At 35.7% G+C, this 21,676-nt stretch overlaps 1 protein-coding gene across 4 annotated transcripts in view; it reads right to left on the bottom strand.

Moving 5' to 3' along the window:
* GRIA3 (glutamate ionotropic receptor AMPA type subunit 3) overlaps positions 1–21,676 on the bottom strand; it is a 435,245-nt gene that overhangs the window by 92,391 nt on the left and 321,178 nt on the right. The gene's annotated exons all lie outside the window — the stretch shown is intronic.

The raw sequence follows: 21,676 nt of genomic DNA, 5'->3' as shown, positions 1-21,676 counted from the left end.
TTATATAAATGTCTGATCACTACGCTGTAGACCTGAAACTAATATAATATTGACTGTATACTGTCATTGAAAAATTTATAAAATGGCAACACTTGACTTCAACAGCACCCATTATCACATAATTTTGGATTAGTCTATCCAATTAGTAGTAAATGGGACAGAAAATAGGTAAATTTTAATAAGGGAAATTTTTGTTCTTAAATGTAACTATTCATTGACATTACCTGGGGTGTTTGTTAAAATACCGATTCAGAATGTCTGAGTGCTCAAGAATCTGTGCTTTTTTGAAATTTATTTTTTAGTTACAGTTGACATAAAATATTATATTAGTTTCTAGTGTACGTGATAGTGACCTGACATTTATGTACCTTGCAAAGTGGTCACCACAATAAGCTAGTTCCCATCTGACATTGTACATAGTTATTACAATGTTATTACTATATACTCTATGCTGCTCTTTACATTCCTGTGGCTATTTTTGTAACTGGAAGTTTATACTTAATCCCCTTCACCTTTTTCACCCATTTCCCCACCCCTTAAACATCACTGGTGATTGGAGTGGTCTGCAGAACTAAAGGAGAAATATTGTTCTTCTACATCAGTGATTCTCAACTCTGCCCACACATCAATATTATCTAAGGAACTGGAGACAAAATAACAACAAAAAAAACATGCCTAGGCTCCACCTCAGACCAATGAAATCAGAATCCCTAGGTGTTGTACCTGAGAAGCACATTGTTACAAAGCTCTGATGCAGCCAAGATTACAAGTTGTGGTCCTACATCATAAATGCTACTCAGGGAGAAGGTCTGTGGGAAGTTAGGGGACAGTGTGGGGGTACTGAATGCTCAGTGCTGGGTACTGGCTTGTACTGAGGAAACTCCATCTCCTTCACAATGTTGCTGAAGGCTGGCTTTGACTGCAGAAATGAAAATCTGGGTTGCTAGGTTTTATAAAACATTGCCACATTATCCCCAAGATAGCTCTGCTCTGTAGCAGAGCTTCATCCTGGGTAGCCTGTGTTCTCTCATGCCCAGAAAAGCGTACAGGAAAAGAATCCACTCTGTGATAAAGTCAAGAATAGGAGTAGGACCCTGGCACATCTCCAGTCTCTGTGGGAAGTTTTAGGTTGAAAGCTCGCAAATAAAGATCTTTATTTGTACTTGCAGTTTACCACTTTGAAGCAAATTTAAATTTCTATGTTGCAAGGTAACTTTGTGAAAAACTCAGTTATTTTAGATTTTATTCTCTGGTCAAGTTATTTTGGCAAGTGTTTTGAGAGTCTTCTTTATTTATTAATTATAATAAAACTACTTGATTTTTTAAAAAGTCTATAATTTCTATTGCTCTTTGGATGTTTAAAATGACCCTTATTTATTTATTTTGGAACATAGTCATATTTTAGTTTTCAAATGTGAAAATCTGCTTTGCGACAGATTTTTCTAACTCATAGTTGTACTCTCTTAGGATTTCAGCTGGGAACATTTTGCTTTTAATCAAAAGAGGTAAAACCATCCAGATGAGTCAGAAAGAATGTGTCATATTTTTAAATGCTAAAAGTTTACAGAATATTTCAATTATGAATTTGGACTTTTTAGTCTTTGTTCATTGTTGCCATATACATTTATGTTATTCTTCACTGATCTGACTATGGAAATAATTTAATGTATAAAAGATTAATGTTGTAAAGTAGCATCTGTAGTAATAGGGTAATAGAAGTGATAACAATAATAGCTAACACTTTTTGAGTATTTCTTATGTGAAAGACTCTGTTCTAATTGCTTTACATGTGTCAACTCTTTTAATCCTGCATCCCTAAGATTAGATAGTATTTTACAAATAAGAAAATGAAGGTATTTTACAGATAAAAAAATTGAGTCACAGAGAAGAGAAAAGGGAAATAAATAACCTATACTTACACAATAGGAAAGAAATGCCCACCTTTTTGTAATACAAAATACTAATATTTGTATAAGCAAATCCAGAATGGTGTGTAAATTATAGAAGGTGCAATTTTTCCACAAACATTGAGAAATATATTTTCAGAGAAACCAAACATGTTTGGATAATTATTGCTTATTATCTGTGTTCATTTGGAATAGAACTATGAACGTCATCCTAATTTGGAATGATGAAGTTTTACTAAGGGGAAAACTAATTTTATTGTATTTTCAGAATTACGGTTTGGTATGGAAATGGGTATGTTTTGCTGCTGCAAACACTAATAGTTTTGTGTGCATGTCTACTTGAAATGTGGAGAAAACAGTAATTTATGAAAATTACACTTGTGCCATTCTATTGAGGCTAATGGACTATGGCTGTGTCTCTATGATTCAAAATCAAGCCTGCACATAATAATCTTGCTATTTTGGCCCCTTTAATAGCTGACTCAGACAATCAAGTGCTCGATCTGTGTGATGTAGCTGTAATTGGCTATTGGCATGACTGAAAGTGATCCAAAATGCAAAATGGTTGTTTTGTGGCCCTTTGTCTACATGGATATTGACTTTGGCAATTGCATGGTTAATATTATGCTATATTGAGAAACAGATTTGGGTGACGTCAGAGTAATGGCAGTGTGAGAGAGACTCCTGATCTCTCCTTTTAGAATTTCAACAAACTGAATTACAACGCAGCAAAGGAACCCCAGTTGGGCTTGCAGGTATGCCTGAAAGGCCTGTGCAATGATAGGACTGAAGGTGGGATGGGGTGAAAAGTGGGGTGGAAGATAAAACACATGGGTGGTCGGCTCTGGAGGGGAAAAAAAGCAGAGGACTAACATTTTCTCTTTTCTTGATGGACTCAGGAAGAGAGTTTTATTCTGAGCCAGGAGAGGCAGAGAGACTGGGTTGCAGGGAGAAAGGAGCTGAAATAAGGTGGGCACAATCAGTTGCAGGGTTACCAAGAACTGCCCATGTCTCTTGGCTTGCAATCAACCTGCATGGGCCTGTGTTCAGCTAGCAGCACTCATTCTATCAGCAAGGGCTGAGCCCGAAGTGCCAGGCTCTTGCAGTGAGGTGTGAGCTCAATCAGTGGGTGCTTAACCTACGAAAATCAGCCCACACAGTGCTGTGTACTCACCACTGCTTGCACCGGTGCTCTACCAGCTGCCCACGCTCTGTTCAGTGCCAGGGAACATAAAAGTGCACACCCCAGCCTTCCAGGTCCTCCCTCCCTCCCGAGGCCATAGGAAGAGGGGTGGTGGTGGGCCCTCCCATAGCTGACTCACTGGGGCTACTCTCTTCCCTGAGAGATATAATGATATGCATATGATCCCCAATCTGATAAGATGTGGGGAAGAACGCTGGGAAACTGGAAACCACCACTGCTATCACCATAACGCCAGCCATAAAGCAGCCCCCAATACATGCCCCACCCAACAATATAACTGTGGACTTGCCTACATTACTATGACAGTGGAGATCTGCCCAAGAATTTCAGAGTGTCAAAACCTGTAGTATAGCAACAGCTACTAGAAAAAAAATTGCTTCTTGTTAGGGTTCTCAACAATACCACTCTCAAGTGCCATCGAAGAAGAAGAAATCATACATCATGGAAACAGAAGACAAAGACATAGTTCAGATAGATAATGAAAAATCTCCAGAAAAAAAAATCACAATTACACAGACACCTTGGAGTTAAACGACAGAGAATTCAAAATTGAAATTCTAAAAAAAACTAAAAGAATTGTGAGAAACACTAATAGGCAATTTAATGAGCTTAGAAAAACAAACAAACAACAAATTAATGAACAAAAAGAGCACTTCACCAAGGAGATTGAAACTTTAATAAAAAACAAAACAAAGAACTTAATACATGAACAGAAAAATGAGGTAGCAAGTTTAGCTAATAGAACAGGCCAGATAGAGGAAAGATTCAGTGATATCGAAGACAAGCAACTAGAAATACTACAGAGAGAAGAAGAGAAAGACTCATAAATTTAAAAAAATGAGAGAGCTCTACAAAAACTGTCTGACTCCATCAGAAAGAGCAATATAAGAATAATGGGTATATCAGAAGAAGAAGAGAAGAAAAAGGGAATGGAAAACCTATTTAAACAAATAATTGATGAGAACTTCCTAAGCCTGTGGAAAGTTAGAACCTCAAATTCAAAAAGCAAACAGAACACCGAGTTACCTCAACTTAAACAGATCTACTCCAAGGCACATCATAATGAAATTGTCACAAATCAATGAAAAAGAAAGAATCCTCAAAGCAGCTAGGGAAAAGAAGAATATAACATAAAGGAAAGCCCATTAGGTTATTGTCAGATTTCTCAGAAGAAACCCTACAAGCCAGAAGAGAGTGAACCAAAACTTTCTAAGTACTGAAAGGAAGGAATTACCAGCCAAGAATACTATATCCATTAAAGCATCCTTCAAATATGAGGGAGAAATAAAAAAAATTCTACAGATAAACAAAAGCTGACAGAATTTATCACCAGAAAACCCCCACTGCAGGAAATATTAAAGGGGGTTACTTGACCAAAGGCAAAGAACAAAACAAAACAAAACTACAAGTAAAAGCTACAACAAGATCACATTAAAAACAAGAATAATCTGCAACACAATAACATAAAAGGGGAGAGGATAAAGATCAGCAGTAGAAAAGGAGGATGGTGAGCAGAAATACTCATAAGACAAAGGACTATTGTACATATGAACATTTCCTCTAAATTACCTAATGGTAATCACCCACAAAAAATGCCATTACTGAAACATACAGCTTAAAAAAGAAGGAACAGGGAAAAAGTATGAAATAACACCAAACAAAAACTGACAGAACCTATGTACCCTGACTGATTAATGTCACCTCATTAAAATTAATAAAAAAAACCCAACAAAAAAAAACAACTGACAGAAAAACAAAAGAGAAGAATAAAACAAGACACAGGTCTGTCAGAAAACAATACATAAAATGGCTATAGGTAATCCTCAAGTGCAATAATTACCCTAAATGTAAATGGATGGAATTCACTAATAAAGAGACACAGAGTAGCAGATTGGATCAAAAAGCAAAACCCAACCATATGCTTCCTTCAAGAGACATATCTCAGCTGTAAGGACAAAGAAGGCTCAAAGTGAAAGGTTGGAAAATAATTCTCCAAGCAAATAATACCCAAAGAAAAGCAGGTGTACCCATACTTATATCTGACAATGATGACTTCAATACAACAAAGGCAACTAGAGATAAAGATGGTCATTTCATAATGGTAATGGAAACATTGTATCAAGAAGACATAACACTTCTTAATATATACCCACTAAATCAAGGAGCACCAAATATATAAGACAATTAATTGATCTAAAAATTGAAACAGACAAAAACATATTTACACTTGGAGATTTCAATACACCATTGATGGCTCTAGGTCGACCATCCAAACAGAAAATCAATAAAGAAATATCAGCCTTGCAGTTCAACAGCCCTCTCTTACTACAGATAGAACTATAGCTGCCTAATCTCTTCAAGTGGAATTTTACAAGATAAAGCTTAAAAGGCCTGCCTGTACCCCCAGCAATGCCTCCTCTAAAATTTTCATTGGAGCACAAAAAAGGACATGTTAAGAAGTTTCATTGTAGTATTGTCTATAATAGCAAAACACTTTTTAAAGCTAGAGAATTAATACATGGTGTACTATTCATACTGAAATACTATACAATATTTGAAATACTATTTCATGATATGCTATTTTAAATAAATGAACTTAGAACTATGTGAAAAAAAAAATCAGCCTTAAACAACACACTTTACCAAATGGACAATAATAGACATTTACAGGGCATTTTATCCCAGGACTTCAGACTATAACATTTTTCTCCAGTGTAGATGGAACATTCTCAAGAATAGAACATATGTTGAGTCACAAAACTAATATTGACATATTAAGGAACATTGAGATTATACTGAGCATATTCTCTGACCATAAGGCTTTAAAATTAGAATTCAACAGCAAAAAAGAAGTAAAGAAACCCACAAAAGCCCTGGCCAGTTTGCTCAGTGGTAGAGCATTGGCCCAGCTTGTGGAGGTCCTGGGTTCGATTCCTGGCCAGGGCACACAAGAGAAGTACCCATCTGCTTCTCCATCCTTCCCCTTCTCCTTTCTCTCTGTCTCTCTCTTCCCCTCCTACAACCAAGGCTCCAAGGGAGCAAAGTTGGCCCAGGCACTGAGGATGGCTGCATGGCCTCCACCTCAGGCTCTAGAATGTCAGCAATTGCAGCAGAGCAATGCCCCAGAAGGGCCAAGTATCGCCCCCTGGTGGGCATGCCCGGTGGATCCTGGTCAGGCACATGTGGAGTCTGTCGGTCTCCCCCCCACCCTCTGCTCCCTGCTTCTCACTTTGGAAAAATATGCACAAAAAAAAAAGAAAAAGAAACAGAAACCCATAAAAATGAGGAAATTAAACAACATACTAGTAAAAAATGACTGAGCAAAGAAGAAATAAAAGCAGAGATCAATATATATATATATATATATATATTAATAAAAATGACAATAGAACATATCAAAATTTCTGGGATGAAACAAAAGCAGCAATAAGAGGGAAGTTTATATCATTACAGGCTTATATCAAGAAACAAGAGAGATCCCAAGTAAATAACCTAACATCACATCTTAAGGAACTAAAAAAGAGGAACAAAGGCAACCAAAAATGAGCAGAAGAAAGGAAATAGGCCCTGGCCGGTTGGCTCAGTGGTAGAGCGTCGGCCTGGCGTGCAGAAGTCCCAGGTTCGATTCCCGGCCAGGGCACACAGGAGAAGAGCCCATCTGCTTCTCCACCCCTCCCCTTCTCCTTCCTCTCTGTCTCTCTCTTCCCCTCCCGCAGCGAGGCTCCATTGGAGCAGGGATGGCCCGGGTGCTGGGGATGTCTCCTTGGCCTCTGCCCCAGGCGCTGGAGTGGCTCTGGTCGCAACACAGCGACACCCCGGAAGGGCAGAGCATCGCCCCCTGATGGGCGTGCTGGGTGGATCCCGGTCGGGCGCATGCGGGAGTCTGTCTGACTGTCTCTCCCCATTTTCAGCTTCAGAAAAATACAAAAAAAAAAAAAAAAAGAAAGGAAATAATAAAAATTAGAACAGAAATAAATGATAAATACCAGAAAAATTATAGAAAAAAATTAATACAATACAGAGCTGGTTCTTTGAAAAGAGCAATAAAATTGATAAACCCCTGGCTAAACTCACTAAGGAAAAAAGTACTCATATAAACAATATTCAAAATAAAAGAGCAAAAATTACCAGAGATATCATAGACATACAAAGGATCATTGGAGAATACTATGACAAATTATATGGCACTAAATTCAACAATTTAGAAGAAATGGATAAATTCCTAGAAATATAAAATTTTCCTAGACTGAGTCGCCAAGAAGTGGAAAGCCTAAATAGATCCATAAGCAGTGAGGAAATAAAAAGCAACCCAGGATGTGAGGGTGATCTGGCTGTGACATCTGTCACCCTATTGATCACCAGGGTTGATATGGCTGATCTGGCTGGCTAGGTGAGTGTCCCTTTCCTCCCTCACTGCTCCATGTGTGTCCCTCCCAAAGCTGCACGCTGGGTCCAAGAGGACAACCTTCCTCGATAGAGGTGAAGACCATTCTTCGGTCACAGGTATACGAGTAGCTGCGCTCCCGTGCTAGAATCTCCAAACAACTATCAAAGACCAACTCAAAAATAAAAGTCCATGGCCAGATGGCTACACTAGTGAATTCTACCAAACATTCATAGAAGAGTTGGTTCTTAGTCTTCTCAAAGTCTTACAAAAACTAGAAGAAGAAAAAATATTCCCTAACACATTTTATGAGGCCAATGTAACCCACATACTCAAACCTGGCAAGGACATTACAAAAAAACCCAAAATTTCAGACCAATATCTCTAATGAATACAGACACAAAAATTCTAAAACAAAATACTAGTAAATTGAATACAACAACACATTAAAAATAATAAATCACAATCAAGTGGGATTCATACCAGGAGCACAAGGATGGTTCAACATACATAAATTAATATTATATAACATATCAACAAAACAAAGAACAAAAATTGTGTGATCCTATTAATAGATGCAGAGAAGGCATTTGATAAGAGTACACCCCTTTATGTTTAAAACACTCAATAAAATGGGTATAGAAGAAAAATACCTCAACATAATAAAGGCCATATATGACAAACCACCAGCTAAGATCACACTAAATGGTGAAAAACTGAAAGCTTTTGCTCTAAAATCAGGAACAAGACAAGGCTGCCTCCCTCTTCATTCCTATTCAACATAATGCTGGAAGTTTTAGCCAGAGCAATCACACAAGAAAAAAAAAAAAGCATTCATATCAGAAAAGACAAAGTAAAGTTTTCACTTTTTGCAGATGACATGATCTTGTATCTGCAAGAGACTCCACAGAAAGACTAATAGAAACAATCAACCAATAGAGTAAGGTTACAGGATACAAAATTAATATACATAAGTGTATTGCTTTCATAGATGTGAACAATGAAACTTCAAAAAACGAACTAAAAATATAATCCCTTTTACAGTTGCAACAATAACAACAAGACATACCTGGGGATAAACTTAACAAAGAGTGTAAAGAATCTATATACTGAAAACTACAAAGCATTATTTAAGGAAATTGAAAAAGACACAATGAAATGGAAAAATATTCCATGTTCATGAATTGAAAGAATCAACATAGTTGAAATGACCATGTTATCCAAAGCAATATACAAATTTAATGTAATTCCTACCAAAATTCCAATATCATTTTTTAAAGAAATGGAACAAAAAATTACCAGGTTTGTATGGAACCATAAAAATCCTCCAATAGCCAAAGCAATCCTGAGGAAAAAGAATGAAGCCAGAGGTAGTGTACTACCTGACTTCAAATTATACTGCAGAGCCACTATAATCAAAACACCATGGTATTGGCAGAAAAATAGAAACACTAATCAGAAAACTCCCAACAAACAAAAGTCTTGGACCAGATGACTTCACAAGTGAATTTTAACAAACATTCAAATGAGAACTAATGTCTATCCTTCCCAAACTATTCGAAAACTAAATTGAGAGAAAGGAAGACTCTCAAGCTCACTTTATGAGGCCAGTATTATCTTAACTCCAAAACCAGATAAAGACACTACAAAGAAAGAAAATTATAGGCTAATATTCCTGATGAACATAGCTGTCAAAATCCTCAAAAAAATATTAGCAAACCAGATCCAGCAATACATTTAAATATACACTATGATCAGGTGGGCTATTTTCTGGGATTGTAAGGTTGGTATACAATATCCTCAAATCAAAAACATGTTATACCACCTAGATGAAATGATGGATAAAGATCACATGATCATATAAATAGATGCAGAAAAACATCTGATAAAATCCAGCTCACATTTATGATAAAAACTCTCAGCAAAATGGGAACAGAGGGAACATACCTCAATGTAATAAAGGTCATATATAACAAACCCACAGTCAACATCATACTCAATGGGCAAAAACTAAAAGTGTTTCCCGTAATATCACAAATAAGACAGGGATATTTACTTTCACCACTTTTATTCAACATAGTATTGGAAGTCCTAGCCAAAATTATCAGGCCAGATGAAAAAATAAAAGGCCTCTAAATTGGAAAGGAGGAAGTAAAACTGTCATTATTTGCAGATAACATGATATAGTATATACAGAACCCTAAAGATTCCACCAAAAAATATGTTAAAACTGATAAGTGAATTTAGTAAAGTAGTAGGGTACAAAATAAATATCTAGAAATAGGTTGCTTTTTTATACACTAATATTGAACTATAAGAGAGAGAAACTATGAAAACAATCCCATTTATAATTACATAAAATAAAATACTATGAAATAAATTTAAGTAAGGATATAAATACCTGTACTTGAAAAATGATAACACACTGAAGAAACTGAAGATTTGAAGAAGATTCAAATAAGTGGAAGCATATTCCATGCTCATAGATAGAAAGAATTCACATCATTAAAATGTCCACTCTACCCAAAGCAATCTATAGATGCAATGCAATTCCTATCAAGATACTAATGGTGTATTTCACAGAACTAGAACAAATATTTCAACAATTTATATGGACCACCAAAGATTCCAAAAAGCCACAGCAATTTTGAGAAAAAAGAACAAAGTTGGAAGTATCACGCTATCTGATATCAAAATGTACTACCATCAACAGTACTCAAAACAGCATGGTATTGGCATAAAAACAGACATGTAGATCAATGAAACAGAACACAGAGCCCAGAAATGATCCAAAGCCTTAATAGTGAATTAATATTTGATAAAGGAGGCAAAACATATAATGAGTAAAGATAGTCTCTTCAATAAATGGTGTTGGGAAATATTGGACAAATAGATTAAAAAATGTAAATGAGACTACTTTCTTACACCCTACACAAGAATAAACTCAAAATGGATTAAAGACATAAATGTTAGACTTGAAACCAAAAAAAATCTTTAAATAAACCCAAAAAATAATATCTCATACATTTCTTGTGGAAATATTTTTCTCTAATGTATCACCTCAGGCAAGGGGAACAAAATAAACAAATGGGACTGCATAAAACTAAAAAGTTTTAAAAAACAAAATATAGAAAAGCAATAGACTTTTTATATATTGATTTTGTATTCTGTGACTTTACTGTATTGGTTTATTGTTTCTAATAGTTTTTTGGTGGAGTCGGGTTTTTTATATATAGTATCATATCATCTGCAAAAAGTGATACTTTTACTTCTTCTTTCCCAATATAAATAAATGCCTTTCATTTCTTTCCTGTGCCTGATTGTTCTGGCTAAAGCTTCCAGAACTACGTTAAATAAGGGTGGAGAGAGTGGGCAGCTTTGTCTTCTTGATTTGAGGAAAAGCCTGCATTTTTTCACCATTTACTATGATATTAGCTGATGGTTTTCATATATGACCTTTTTATGTTAGGGTACTTCCCTTCTATTCTGATTTTATTGAGTGTTTTAAACATAAAGGGATGTTGTATCTTATTGAATGCATTTTCTTCATCTATTGATAGGATCATATAATTTTTTCCTCTGTTTTGTTGATGTGGTGTATTATGTTAATCAATTTACATATGTTGAACCATCCTTGTGCCCCCAGAATAAATCCCACTTGATCGTAATGTATTATTTTTGTAATGTGTTCTTGTATTCTATTTGCTAATATTTAGTTTAAGATTTTTGCATCTGTATTCATTAGAGATGTTAGTATGTAGTTTTCCTTTTTTGTGTGTTATCCTTGCCAGGTTTTAGTATCAGAGTTATGTTGGTCTCATAAAATGTGTGAGTGAGTATTGAATCTTCTTCTATTTTTTGGAAGACTTTGAGATGGATAGGTTTCAAATCTTCTTTGAATGCTTGGTAGAATTCACTATGTAGCCATCTGGTCCTGGACTTTTGTTTTGGGGGAGGTTTTTGATAGTTGTTTCTATTTTCTCCCTGCTTATAGGTCTATTTAGGTTTTCCACCTCTTAGTGACTTAGTCTAGGAAGGTTGTATAGTTCTAGAAATTTATCCATTTCCTTTCAGTTGTTGAATTTGGTGGCATATAATCTTTTATAGTATTCTATTATTATGTCTGTGGTAATTTCTCTTCTTTCATTTTAAATTTTGTTTATATGAGTCTTTCCTCTTTTCTCCTTAGTGAGTCTAGCCAATGGTTTGACAAATATATTGATTTTTTCAAAGAAACAGCTCTTTGTTGTATTTTTTCTATAGTTTTTTTTCTCCATTTCATTTAGTTCTCCTCTAATTTTTACTATTTCCTTTATTCTTTTGACTTTGGGTTGCCTTTGTTTTTCTCTTAATAGTTCCTTAAGATGTAATGTTAGGTTGTTTACTTGGGATCTCTCTTGTTTCTTGATATGAGCTTGAAATGATATAAATTTTCTTCTTATTACTGCTTTTGCTGTATCCCAGAGATTTTGATATGTCTAGTTGTCATTTTCATTTGTCTCTACATATCTTTTGATTTCTGCTTTTATTTCTTCTTTGTCCCTGTCATTTTTTAGAAGTATGTTGATAACTTCCACATATTTGTATGTTTCTTTACTTCCTTTTAGCAGTTAAATTCTGATTTCAAAGCTTTATGGTCACAGAATATGCTTGATATAATTTCAATCTTTCTGAATTTGTTGATGTTAGTTTTGTGGCCCAACATATGGTCTATCCTTGAGAATGTTCCATGTATACTAGAGAAAAATGTTTAATCTGAAGTTCTGAGTGATATGTCCTGTTAACATCTTTTATGTCCATTTGGTCTAGTGTGTTGTTTAAGGCCGATTTTTCTTTACTGATTTTCTGTTTAGATGATCTATCTAAAGATGTCAATGGTGTGTTGAGACCTCCAAGTATGATTGTGTTTTGTATCTGTTTCTATTTTTAGATCAGTAAGTAGATGTCTTATATATTTTGATGCTCCCTGGTTCAGTGCATATATATTAGGAAGTGTTATGTCTTCTTGATACAGTGTCTCCTTTATCATTATGAAATGTTCATCTTTGTCTTTGGTTACCTTTTTGTCTTGAAATCATCACTGTCAGATATAAGTATGGCTACATCTGCTTTACTTTGGGTATTATTTGCTTGTAGAATTATTTTCCAAACTCTCACTTTGAGTCTGCTTTTGTCCTTACAGCTTAAATGTATCTGTTAAAGGCATCATATGGTTGGGTTTTGCTTTTTGATCCAATCTGCTACTCTGCCTCTTAATTGGTTAGTACAATCCATTTACATTTTGGGTAATTATTTGCACTTGAGGATTTCTTATAGTCATTTTATGTTTTGTTTTTATGGTAGCTCTTGGTCCCATTTGGTTGTTCTCTATTGTGTTTCTCTCATTTCTTTTTGTTTGGTGGCATTCCATACTTCTTTCCCTTGTTTTCTCTCTCTCTTTTTTAAAGTTATGTATTTCAGTAAGTGGCTTTTTCATGCATGGCTACCATTAGGTTAGTAAGAAAAAAAAATTGTCATATGTACAAGAGTCCTTTGTCTTATGAATGCTTCTGCACTCCATCCTTTTTTGATACTTCAGATCTTTATCCTCTCCCTTTTTATGTGATTGTTGTCTCAAATTCTTCTTGTTATTATTGTGATCTTGATGGAGCTTTTACTTTAAGTTTTGGTTTGTTTTGTTCTTTGTATCTGGTGAAATAACTCCTCTGAGTATTTCTTTTTTTTCTTTTTTTTTCTGAAGCTGGAAATGGGGAGAGACAGTCAGACAGACTCCCGCATGCGCCCGACCGGATCCACCCAGCACACCCACCAGGGGTGACGCTCTACCCACCAGGGGGCGATGCTCTGCCCCTCTGGGGCGTCGCTCTGCCATGACCAGAGCCACTCTAGTGCCTGGGGCAGAGGCCAAGGAACCATCCCCAGCACCCGGGCCATCTTTGCTCCAATGGAGCCTTGGCTGTGGGAGGGGAAGAGAGAGACAGAGAGGAAAGAGGGGGGGTGGAGGAGCAAATGGGCGCTTCTCCTATGGGCCCTGGCCGGGAATCAAACCCAGGTCCCCCACACGCCAGGCTGATGCTCTACCACTGAGCAAACCGCCAGGCCGATGCTCTACCACTGAGCAAACCAGGGCCCTCTGAGTATTTCTTGAAGTGGAAGTTTTCTGGTGATAAATTCCCTCAGCTTTTGTATGTCTGTACAAGTTTTTATTTCTCCTTCATATTTGAAGGATAACTTTGATGGATATAGTATTCTTAGATGGTAATTCCTCTCTTTAAGTACTTTTAGTGTTTGGGTTCACTCTCTTCTGGCTTGTAGAGGTTCTGCTGAGAAGTCTGATGATAACCTAATGGACTTTCCTTTAAAAATGTTATGGTCTTCTTTTCCCTAGCTGCCTTGAGGAGTCTTTCTTTGTCATTGTTTTATGACAGTTTTATTATGATGTGCCTTTGAGATGACCTTTGTGGGTTGTAGTATCTAGACATCACTCTTGGATTCAAGGATCTAACTCTTTCCCTAGGCTTAGGAATTTCTCATCAATTATTTGTTTGAATAGGCCAGGGGTCAGGAAACTTTTTGGCTGAGAGAGCCATGAACGCCACATATTTTAAAATGTAATTCTGTGAGAGCCATACAACGACCCATGTACGTTATGCATTATCCAATAAATATTTGGTGTTGTCCCGGAGGACAGCTGTGATTGGTTCCAGCCATCTGCAACCATGAACATGAGCGGTAGAAAATGAATGTATTATAATACATGAGAATGTTTTATATTTTTAACATTATTTTTTTATTAAAGATTTATCTTCGAGCCAGATGCAGCCATCAAAAGAGCCACATCTGGCTCACGTGCCATAGGTTCCTGACCCCTGGAATAGGCTCTCTATTCCTTTCTCCCTCTCTTCTTCTGATATACCTATTATTCTTATATTGCTCTATCTGATGGAGTCAGAAAATTCTTGTAGAACTCTCATTTTTTTTAATTTTGTGATTCTTTCTCCTTTTCTCTTTGTAGCATCTCCACATGCCTGTCCTCAGTGTCACTGATTCTTTCTTCTATCTTGCTTGTTCTATTAGCTAAACTTGCTATCTCAGTCTTCAATTTTTGTATTGAGTTCTTCATTTCTGTTTTTAACGTTTCAACCTCCTTGGTGAGGTATTCATTGTTGCTTATTGGTGTTTTCTTGCATATCATAGAGTATTTTCAGAACTTCAATTTTGAACTCTCTATCACGTAACTCCAAGGTTTCCATGTGATGGAGATTATTTTCTGGAGACTTTTTCATTTTCTTTCTGAATTATGTCTCTGTGTTATATAGCCATGGTATTTGCTTTCTTCTTCCTTGATGGCACTTGAGTGTAGTATTGTTAAGAACTCTAACAGATAAACAACTAAAAAATGACAAATAAAAATGAAAGAATACGATAAAAACATAAACATTTTAAAATAATGACAAGTATGAAATAAAACCCCACAGAAAACAGTAAAAATCTAAAAAAAATCCAAACTAAACACCTACAAAAATAATAATAAAAATATAAAAATTAGAGAAAATAAAAATCAATGGAGAAAAAGCAAAAAAAGGAAGAAATGAAAAAAAGGAAAAAAATTCAGTTTAGAGAGTTTAGTGTTTTCTTCCAGTAGATGTTCCTGTATTAAAAGTTTTTGCTTTCTGAAATTCCTTGGTTGACCTCCAGTTAGAAGTTTCTATTGCAATCATATAGGTGGGGTTGCAGTCATGTTGGTGGTTGGAACCTTTTTTGGAGGCTTTACAACTTTACTACTTTAGCAGTGGTAATATGAGGCCTCTGAGTGCTCCTCCTCCTATCTCAACAGATCAGAGGATCAGACATGAAGCACCTCTGTTCTTCAGGGGAGAAAGTATCTCTGGAGATTTAGCTGTGGGGTCTGTATCCACCACTTTCTGTACCCATGAGATGAGGGAGGCGGAACCTGGGGGGCTGGTGGGTTGTACCTTGGTTTTCTCCTCTGTCTCTGTGCCAAGTGTAGGCTGTAGGCAGAGTGAGGGAACACTGGCCATGACCCCTCTTTCTGCCGCTACTTTGGTTTAGTATCCCCCTCTGCTCCTCATTCTTTCTGCTTCATCCAGCATAAGGAGGCCCAGTCACTCTGGGCTTCCATCTCTGTATCTCTGGCAGACAAAACCCAGAAAGCCCAAGTTTCCTTCATCTCTGTAGTCCCAGGAGAGAGAGAGAGAGAGAGAGAGAGAGAGAGAGAGAGAGAGAAAAGAACAGAAAACCCAGTCACTCTGGGCTTCTCTGACATCACTCTGTGTGTCATAGATTTTGTGTTGTGTTCTCATTTTCATTTGTTTCAAGGTATATTTTAATTTATTCCTTGATTTGATTGTTAACCCATTCATTGCTTAATAATATGTTAATTAACCTTCATGTCTTTGTGTGTTTTTTAGTTTTTCTTTTCATTGATTTCTAGTTTCATATCCTTATGGTTAGAGAAGATGCTTTATATGATTTTAATCTTCCTAAATTTATTGAAACTTGTTTTGTGTCCTAACATGTTGTCTATCTTAGAAAATGTTTCATGTGCACTTGAAAAGAATAAATAAATATTCTGCTGCTTTGGAGTGAAATGACCTGAAGATATTAATTAAATCTATCTAATATAGTGTGTCATTTTAGGCCACTGTTTTCCTGTTGATTTTCTGTCTGGAAGCTCTAGCCATTGATTCCCATGTGGTATTAAAATCCCTTATTATGACTGTATTACCGATGATCTCTCCTTTTATGCACATCAATAGTTAGGTGCTCCTATATGGGTGCATAAATTTTTACAAGGGTTATATCTTCTTGTTGGATTTTTCCCTTTATTATTATGTAGTGTCCTTCCTTGTGTCTTGATATAGTTTTTGTTTCAAAGTCTATTTTGTGAGATATTAATATTTATATATATATATTTCAAATACTTTTGTTGCACAAGAGAGATTTTGAGGTTAGTGTAATTAAATGCTGTAAAATACTAAACAATTAATATTTATAAAAATGCATTATAAAGAGCAAATAATACCTTTTGAAGAGATGTTAAGAGGAGGCATGAAGTTAAAGAAAGTAAAAATTAGCAACAAGAGAAAAATACATAAAACATTGCAAAATAATATACAATGCTCTTGTTATGTGTAATTGTAAGAAATTAGTTTCTGAATTAATACTAAACTATATTTTATGACCTCTGAAATGATAATAAAAGTGAGATGAGTGTTGTAACCATCATTCTGTAAGTAAATTTTAAAATCTGCCTTTTACTAGCCTCACAAGATAAAGAGCTGGAACTGCAAAATGCTTCTCTTTTGCACAAGCTCTTTATCATTATTTTACCCTTCTTTTTTTCTTTCAAAGTATGCATCATTTCTATACTTCATTTTATGCTGTGTCTATGAAAGTTTTTTTAAAAATGTGCACAATCTTTGGCTCTTATAGTTTTCTTGATGGAAATAAGTAACTATCTCCAAAAAACTAAAAAATTCAGCTTTCAGCTAGAAAAGTCATAAAGTAGTTGTAATAAAAATCCCACTATTGTATCATTAATTTATTACTACATTACTACTGGTTTGAACTGAATTTTCAGTAGGTTGAAGATGCTGGTTATACATCAGCAAAGGAAAAAATAGTGCTAACAATAGAGCCAAAATATCTGTTGTTTTCATTCCCATTAATTTTAATACTTTTCATGTTTTTTATTATTCTACACATACTTCTCATTTTAAAGGAGGATCTATGTGTCAACTAACATGGACAAATCCTCCACTTTGTCTTCCAAAACATTTGATTTCTTGAGAACTTAACAAGAGAGTATTGTCTTTGGAATAATCTCTACACAGCAACCAGATTCAGTGAGTATATTCTCTCCTCTCAGTTATAATTCCCTCAACCCTCATATTTTTCCACTTGGCCAGCCTTCAGGTATCTCTGCACCTCTGAAGAACGTCAGCAGGGGGAGCATTTGTCTGAAAGGACTTGGACTTTGGATAGCTTAGTACAATAGTTCTGTCAGAGTTTTACAAATGAAATATCTTTCAGATGAAAAGAATAGCAACCTCCTGTCAATATCAGTAAGACATCATAAAATAATACAATCAAAATGTTCACGAGTGGTGTAATCCTTAAGGAAAGCATTATACATATATGTTCAAGAAAGAATGTTGATTATTTTTTATCAGAAATCTGGTATTTGACACTGACTAAAATTTCAGCTGTATTTAGTTCTATAAACTAAAATGCAATTATAATATTAAATATTAGTATTTGTGAAATTAGGATGGTTAAGAGTAGCCAGTTTAAAAATGATAATAGCTAACATTTATTGAGAACCTACATGAGGAACTGGGTTTAACCTCAGCTTATACAACTCCTAAACAGATAGTGAATCTAGTGAGACTAATTTCAGCACCCACATACTTAACTATTATGCTCCTTCCATCTGAATATACCCACTGCCTATCTCTCTGTCCTCCACTCAGGAGGAAGAGGTTGAATAAAATCTCCTCATATCTTCTTATACCAATTCTCCTGAATAAATCAGTTCATGTGTGGATATAACCTCAGTTTATTACATTGATTACCCTCTCTAAAGGTGATTCAGCCTCCAGCTGGATTTTTCACTAAAAAAATTGAGGTTGTTGAAAATTTCAAGCCTAATATTGACACAGACTATGATTCTAGGTTATTGTTAATAGCTTTGTTTGATGGCAATAGAATGATGCTCAGTTTTCCTTATCATGTATTGTTGCCGATTTCCTAGTCTTTTACTTTGAGTGAATACATGCTCAGCAGCATTTTTAATACTTATTGCCTACTTTCTTTAACAAGGGTAAAGGCAGAATTTCATCAGAGGTTGGGGGACTAGGAAACAGCTGTTGTGCATGAACATGAATAAAAGAATGGAACAAGTGATGCACCTTGCAGTATGTATTGGGAGGTAGCATGTGATAGTGGAAACATTGTACTTCTGGATTTTAAATATCTATGATCTTGGGTTCATTACATTATCTCTCTAGGTACTGCTCTTTTGTTTCTGATATAAGAAATGCAGCGTGCAGTGGAAGAAACATGGGTTCTGGAGTTGGAGTTCTGTTTGAATACTGGCTTTGCCATTAGCTGTGTGCCTGACAAGCTATTAAATCTGTTTGTCACCTTTTCCAGCTTAAAAATAGTATAGTGCCTACCCTGTGGCAGTGTTTTGAGGATTAAAATCCACATGATAATTCAGGTAAAGTGCTCATACACAGTGGGATTTCAGTTGCGGCTGTCTCTCTGCCTTCAGTAAATGGAGGCTGTTGGGTTCATTTATCTCAGACATCTCCTCCTGTTATAAAATTTGACATTTTTACTCTAAAATGTTCTCTTATAATTCCTTGAATTTCTTCAATTTTGAGAAAAGTCAGAGTGTACAATGCATGCTCACATTTTGGGTTCACTGGAGTTTGCATTCCAAGTGTGGCCATTAAATAGAAATAAAGTGTAATGTTGGTGTTTTCAGTTAAGGCAATCATGAATATTAGAGTCCAACTACTATATGTTATTATCAGGTTCTAAATCTGCTAGTAAAGATGCAAATTCCAATGGGGTTTGCTGTTTTACAATTGAGGACAAATATATCACCTATAGAGCTCTCAAGGCAAAGATAAACATATTTTCTCCTTACTGATATATAATAAATATGCTAAGAAGTATAACATTTTATTAAGAAGCTTAAATGTATAATATTTTTAAAGGACACAAAAAGCAGTACTGAGGAGAGATCACCCAATATGGTAGAAAGTGTAGAGCTCATAAAGGCAATAATTTATAAAGGCAATAATTTATTACTCAAAAGCACAATAGGGCTATGGTTAAATTTTTTGAAAGCCATTGCTCTGTATGACTGTATCTAGTGCAATGTAATAAAATCTATATCTTGAAAATAAAGAATTTGACATATTTCAGTGCCACACAAGAGTCACAGCTTAAATTCTGCTATAAAAAAATCTGTTCAGCTTATAATTTTCAGGTCATCATTTTAAGTTATTTCACAAAGCAATATGCAAAAATACTTCTAAAACATATGGATTTTTAAGAGTCCTGTTTAAGTATGCAGAGTAGTATGCAGCACTCCAGTGGGGACATCACAAATTTAGTTTTGAAAATTCACTTGTAGAAATCAATAAAATCTTCAGCCTTAATGACTCTTTGGCATTGTCCCAACACCGATTACCAGCCGTGATAAAATCATTCAATTATGGGATCATTCAGAAACCCTAATCTCTTGAAGTGGATGTTTAAAAAAATAGGAAAAGAAACTAGCAAAACAAATGTTCTCCCAGATGATATCATAAAATGACACACATTTTAAGTACAAAGGGAACAGGGAGTGAAATAATTTGGAGAATCTGACCAAGCAGATTGAAGATGGTAAAAAAGTATGACTTAGACAATTGAAGTTTGCCTCACATGTTATGCTAAAAAGCTGCTGAAAACAGTTACCAGTGAATTATACTGCAACATTTATTTTAAATGTTTTGTGATCCAAGTGGATAATTTCAAAATGAAGTACTCTTTAAACACCTATACAGATCTTGGTTTATAGAAATCTACACTTGAAACCTATATAACCTTATTCCCCAATGTCACCCCAATAAATTTAATAAAAAATAAAATCCTAGTAGGTGACTTTTTGAGTCCTTATATTCTAAATGAAAATTCTTATATGTTTGTATATTTGAGTCTGGTCAGTATTAGGATAAATGTTCAATTTTACCAAAGCTACAACATTTTATTCCAGAGCAAAGCATTTTTTTTCTGATTATAAATATGTTACATTTACTTCCAACATCTTATGGTTATGAATGCATGACCATTTTTCTTCAGGTGAGTTAACAGTTAAACTAAGTGGGTGAGGCCCAGGACATTCACATTCAATATTTTCAATAGCTTTACTGAGCTAAAATTTACATACCATAAAATTCACTACTGTATGTATACAATTTATAATTTTAGCAAATTTTGAGTTGTGCAACTATCATCACAATTGCTTTGGAACATTTACCTCCCAGAGTTCCCTCAAACCCATTTGTAACTAATCCTGACAGCACTAGGACTAGGGTAAAGCCAATGGGGCATTTGATGCATACACAAAATTTAAGGGGCTGCCAAAATCTTACTAATCAAGATAAATAGCATTTAAATGCAGTATTTTTTTAAATTAAGTGACAGCAGGGGAGGCAGAGAGATAGATTCCCATATGTGCCCCTACCAGGATCCAGCTGGTAAGTTCCCTATGAGGTGATGCTCTGCCCATCTGGAGCATTGCTCCAGATTGCTAAGCAAGTGAGCTATATTTAACACCTGAGGCAGAGGCCAGGAAGCCAGGTGATATTCTCAGCCTCCAGGGCCAACTCACTTGAGCCAATCAAGCCATGGCTATGGGTGGGAGGAGGGAGAGAGAGATAGAGAGAGAGAGAGGGGACGAGGAGGAGGAGGAGAAAGGGTTGGGTGGAGAAGCAGATGGTTGTGTCTCCTGTGTGCCTTGATGGGGAATTGAACCTGGAACATCCACCTGCTGGCCCAATGCTCTACCACTGAGCCAACTGGCCAGGGCCTGAATGCAATATCTAAAAAAAAATCAAAATTAATGCAAAAAACCCATGATGAATAAGTAAAATCTATTTAAAATAAAAACTGGATCTGATCCCTGTACTTTCTCTACTCAGCCTCACTTGCCTCACCCTAAAGTTGGTCCTAATTAGCTTCTTTTTGCTCCCTCCAACCCCCTGGAAACCACTAAGTTTCTTTCTGTCTCTATAGAGTTATCTGTATGAACAAATGGAATAATACAGTATGGGATATTAAAAAAATGGAATTCAATAAGGGGACTCATATAATACATGATCTTTTGTCATTTAGCATAATGTTTTCAAAGTTGATACATGTGTCAGTAATCTGCATTTGTGTGTGTGTGTGTGTGTGTGTGTGTGACAGACAGAGACAGACAGAGAGAGAGAGAGAGAGACAGGAAGGGAGAGAGATGAGAAGCATCAATTCTTCAGTGTGGCACCTTAGTTGTTCATTGATTGTTTTCTTATATGTGCCTTGACTGGGGCTAGAGCAGAGCAAGTGATCCCTTGCTCAAGCCAACAACCTTGGGCTCAAGCTGGTGAGCCTTGCTCA

Source organism: Saccopteryx leptura, chromosome X (genome assembly GCF_036850995.1).
Source record: "Saccopteryx leptura isolate mSacLep1 chromosome X, mSacLep1_pri_phased_curated, whole genome shotgun sequence".
Lineage (NCBI taxonomy): Eukaryota > Metazoa > Chordata > Mammalia > Chiroptera > Emballonuridae > Saccopteryx > Saccopteryx leptura.
This window is presented reverse-complemented; position numbering and strand designations above follow the sequence as displayed.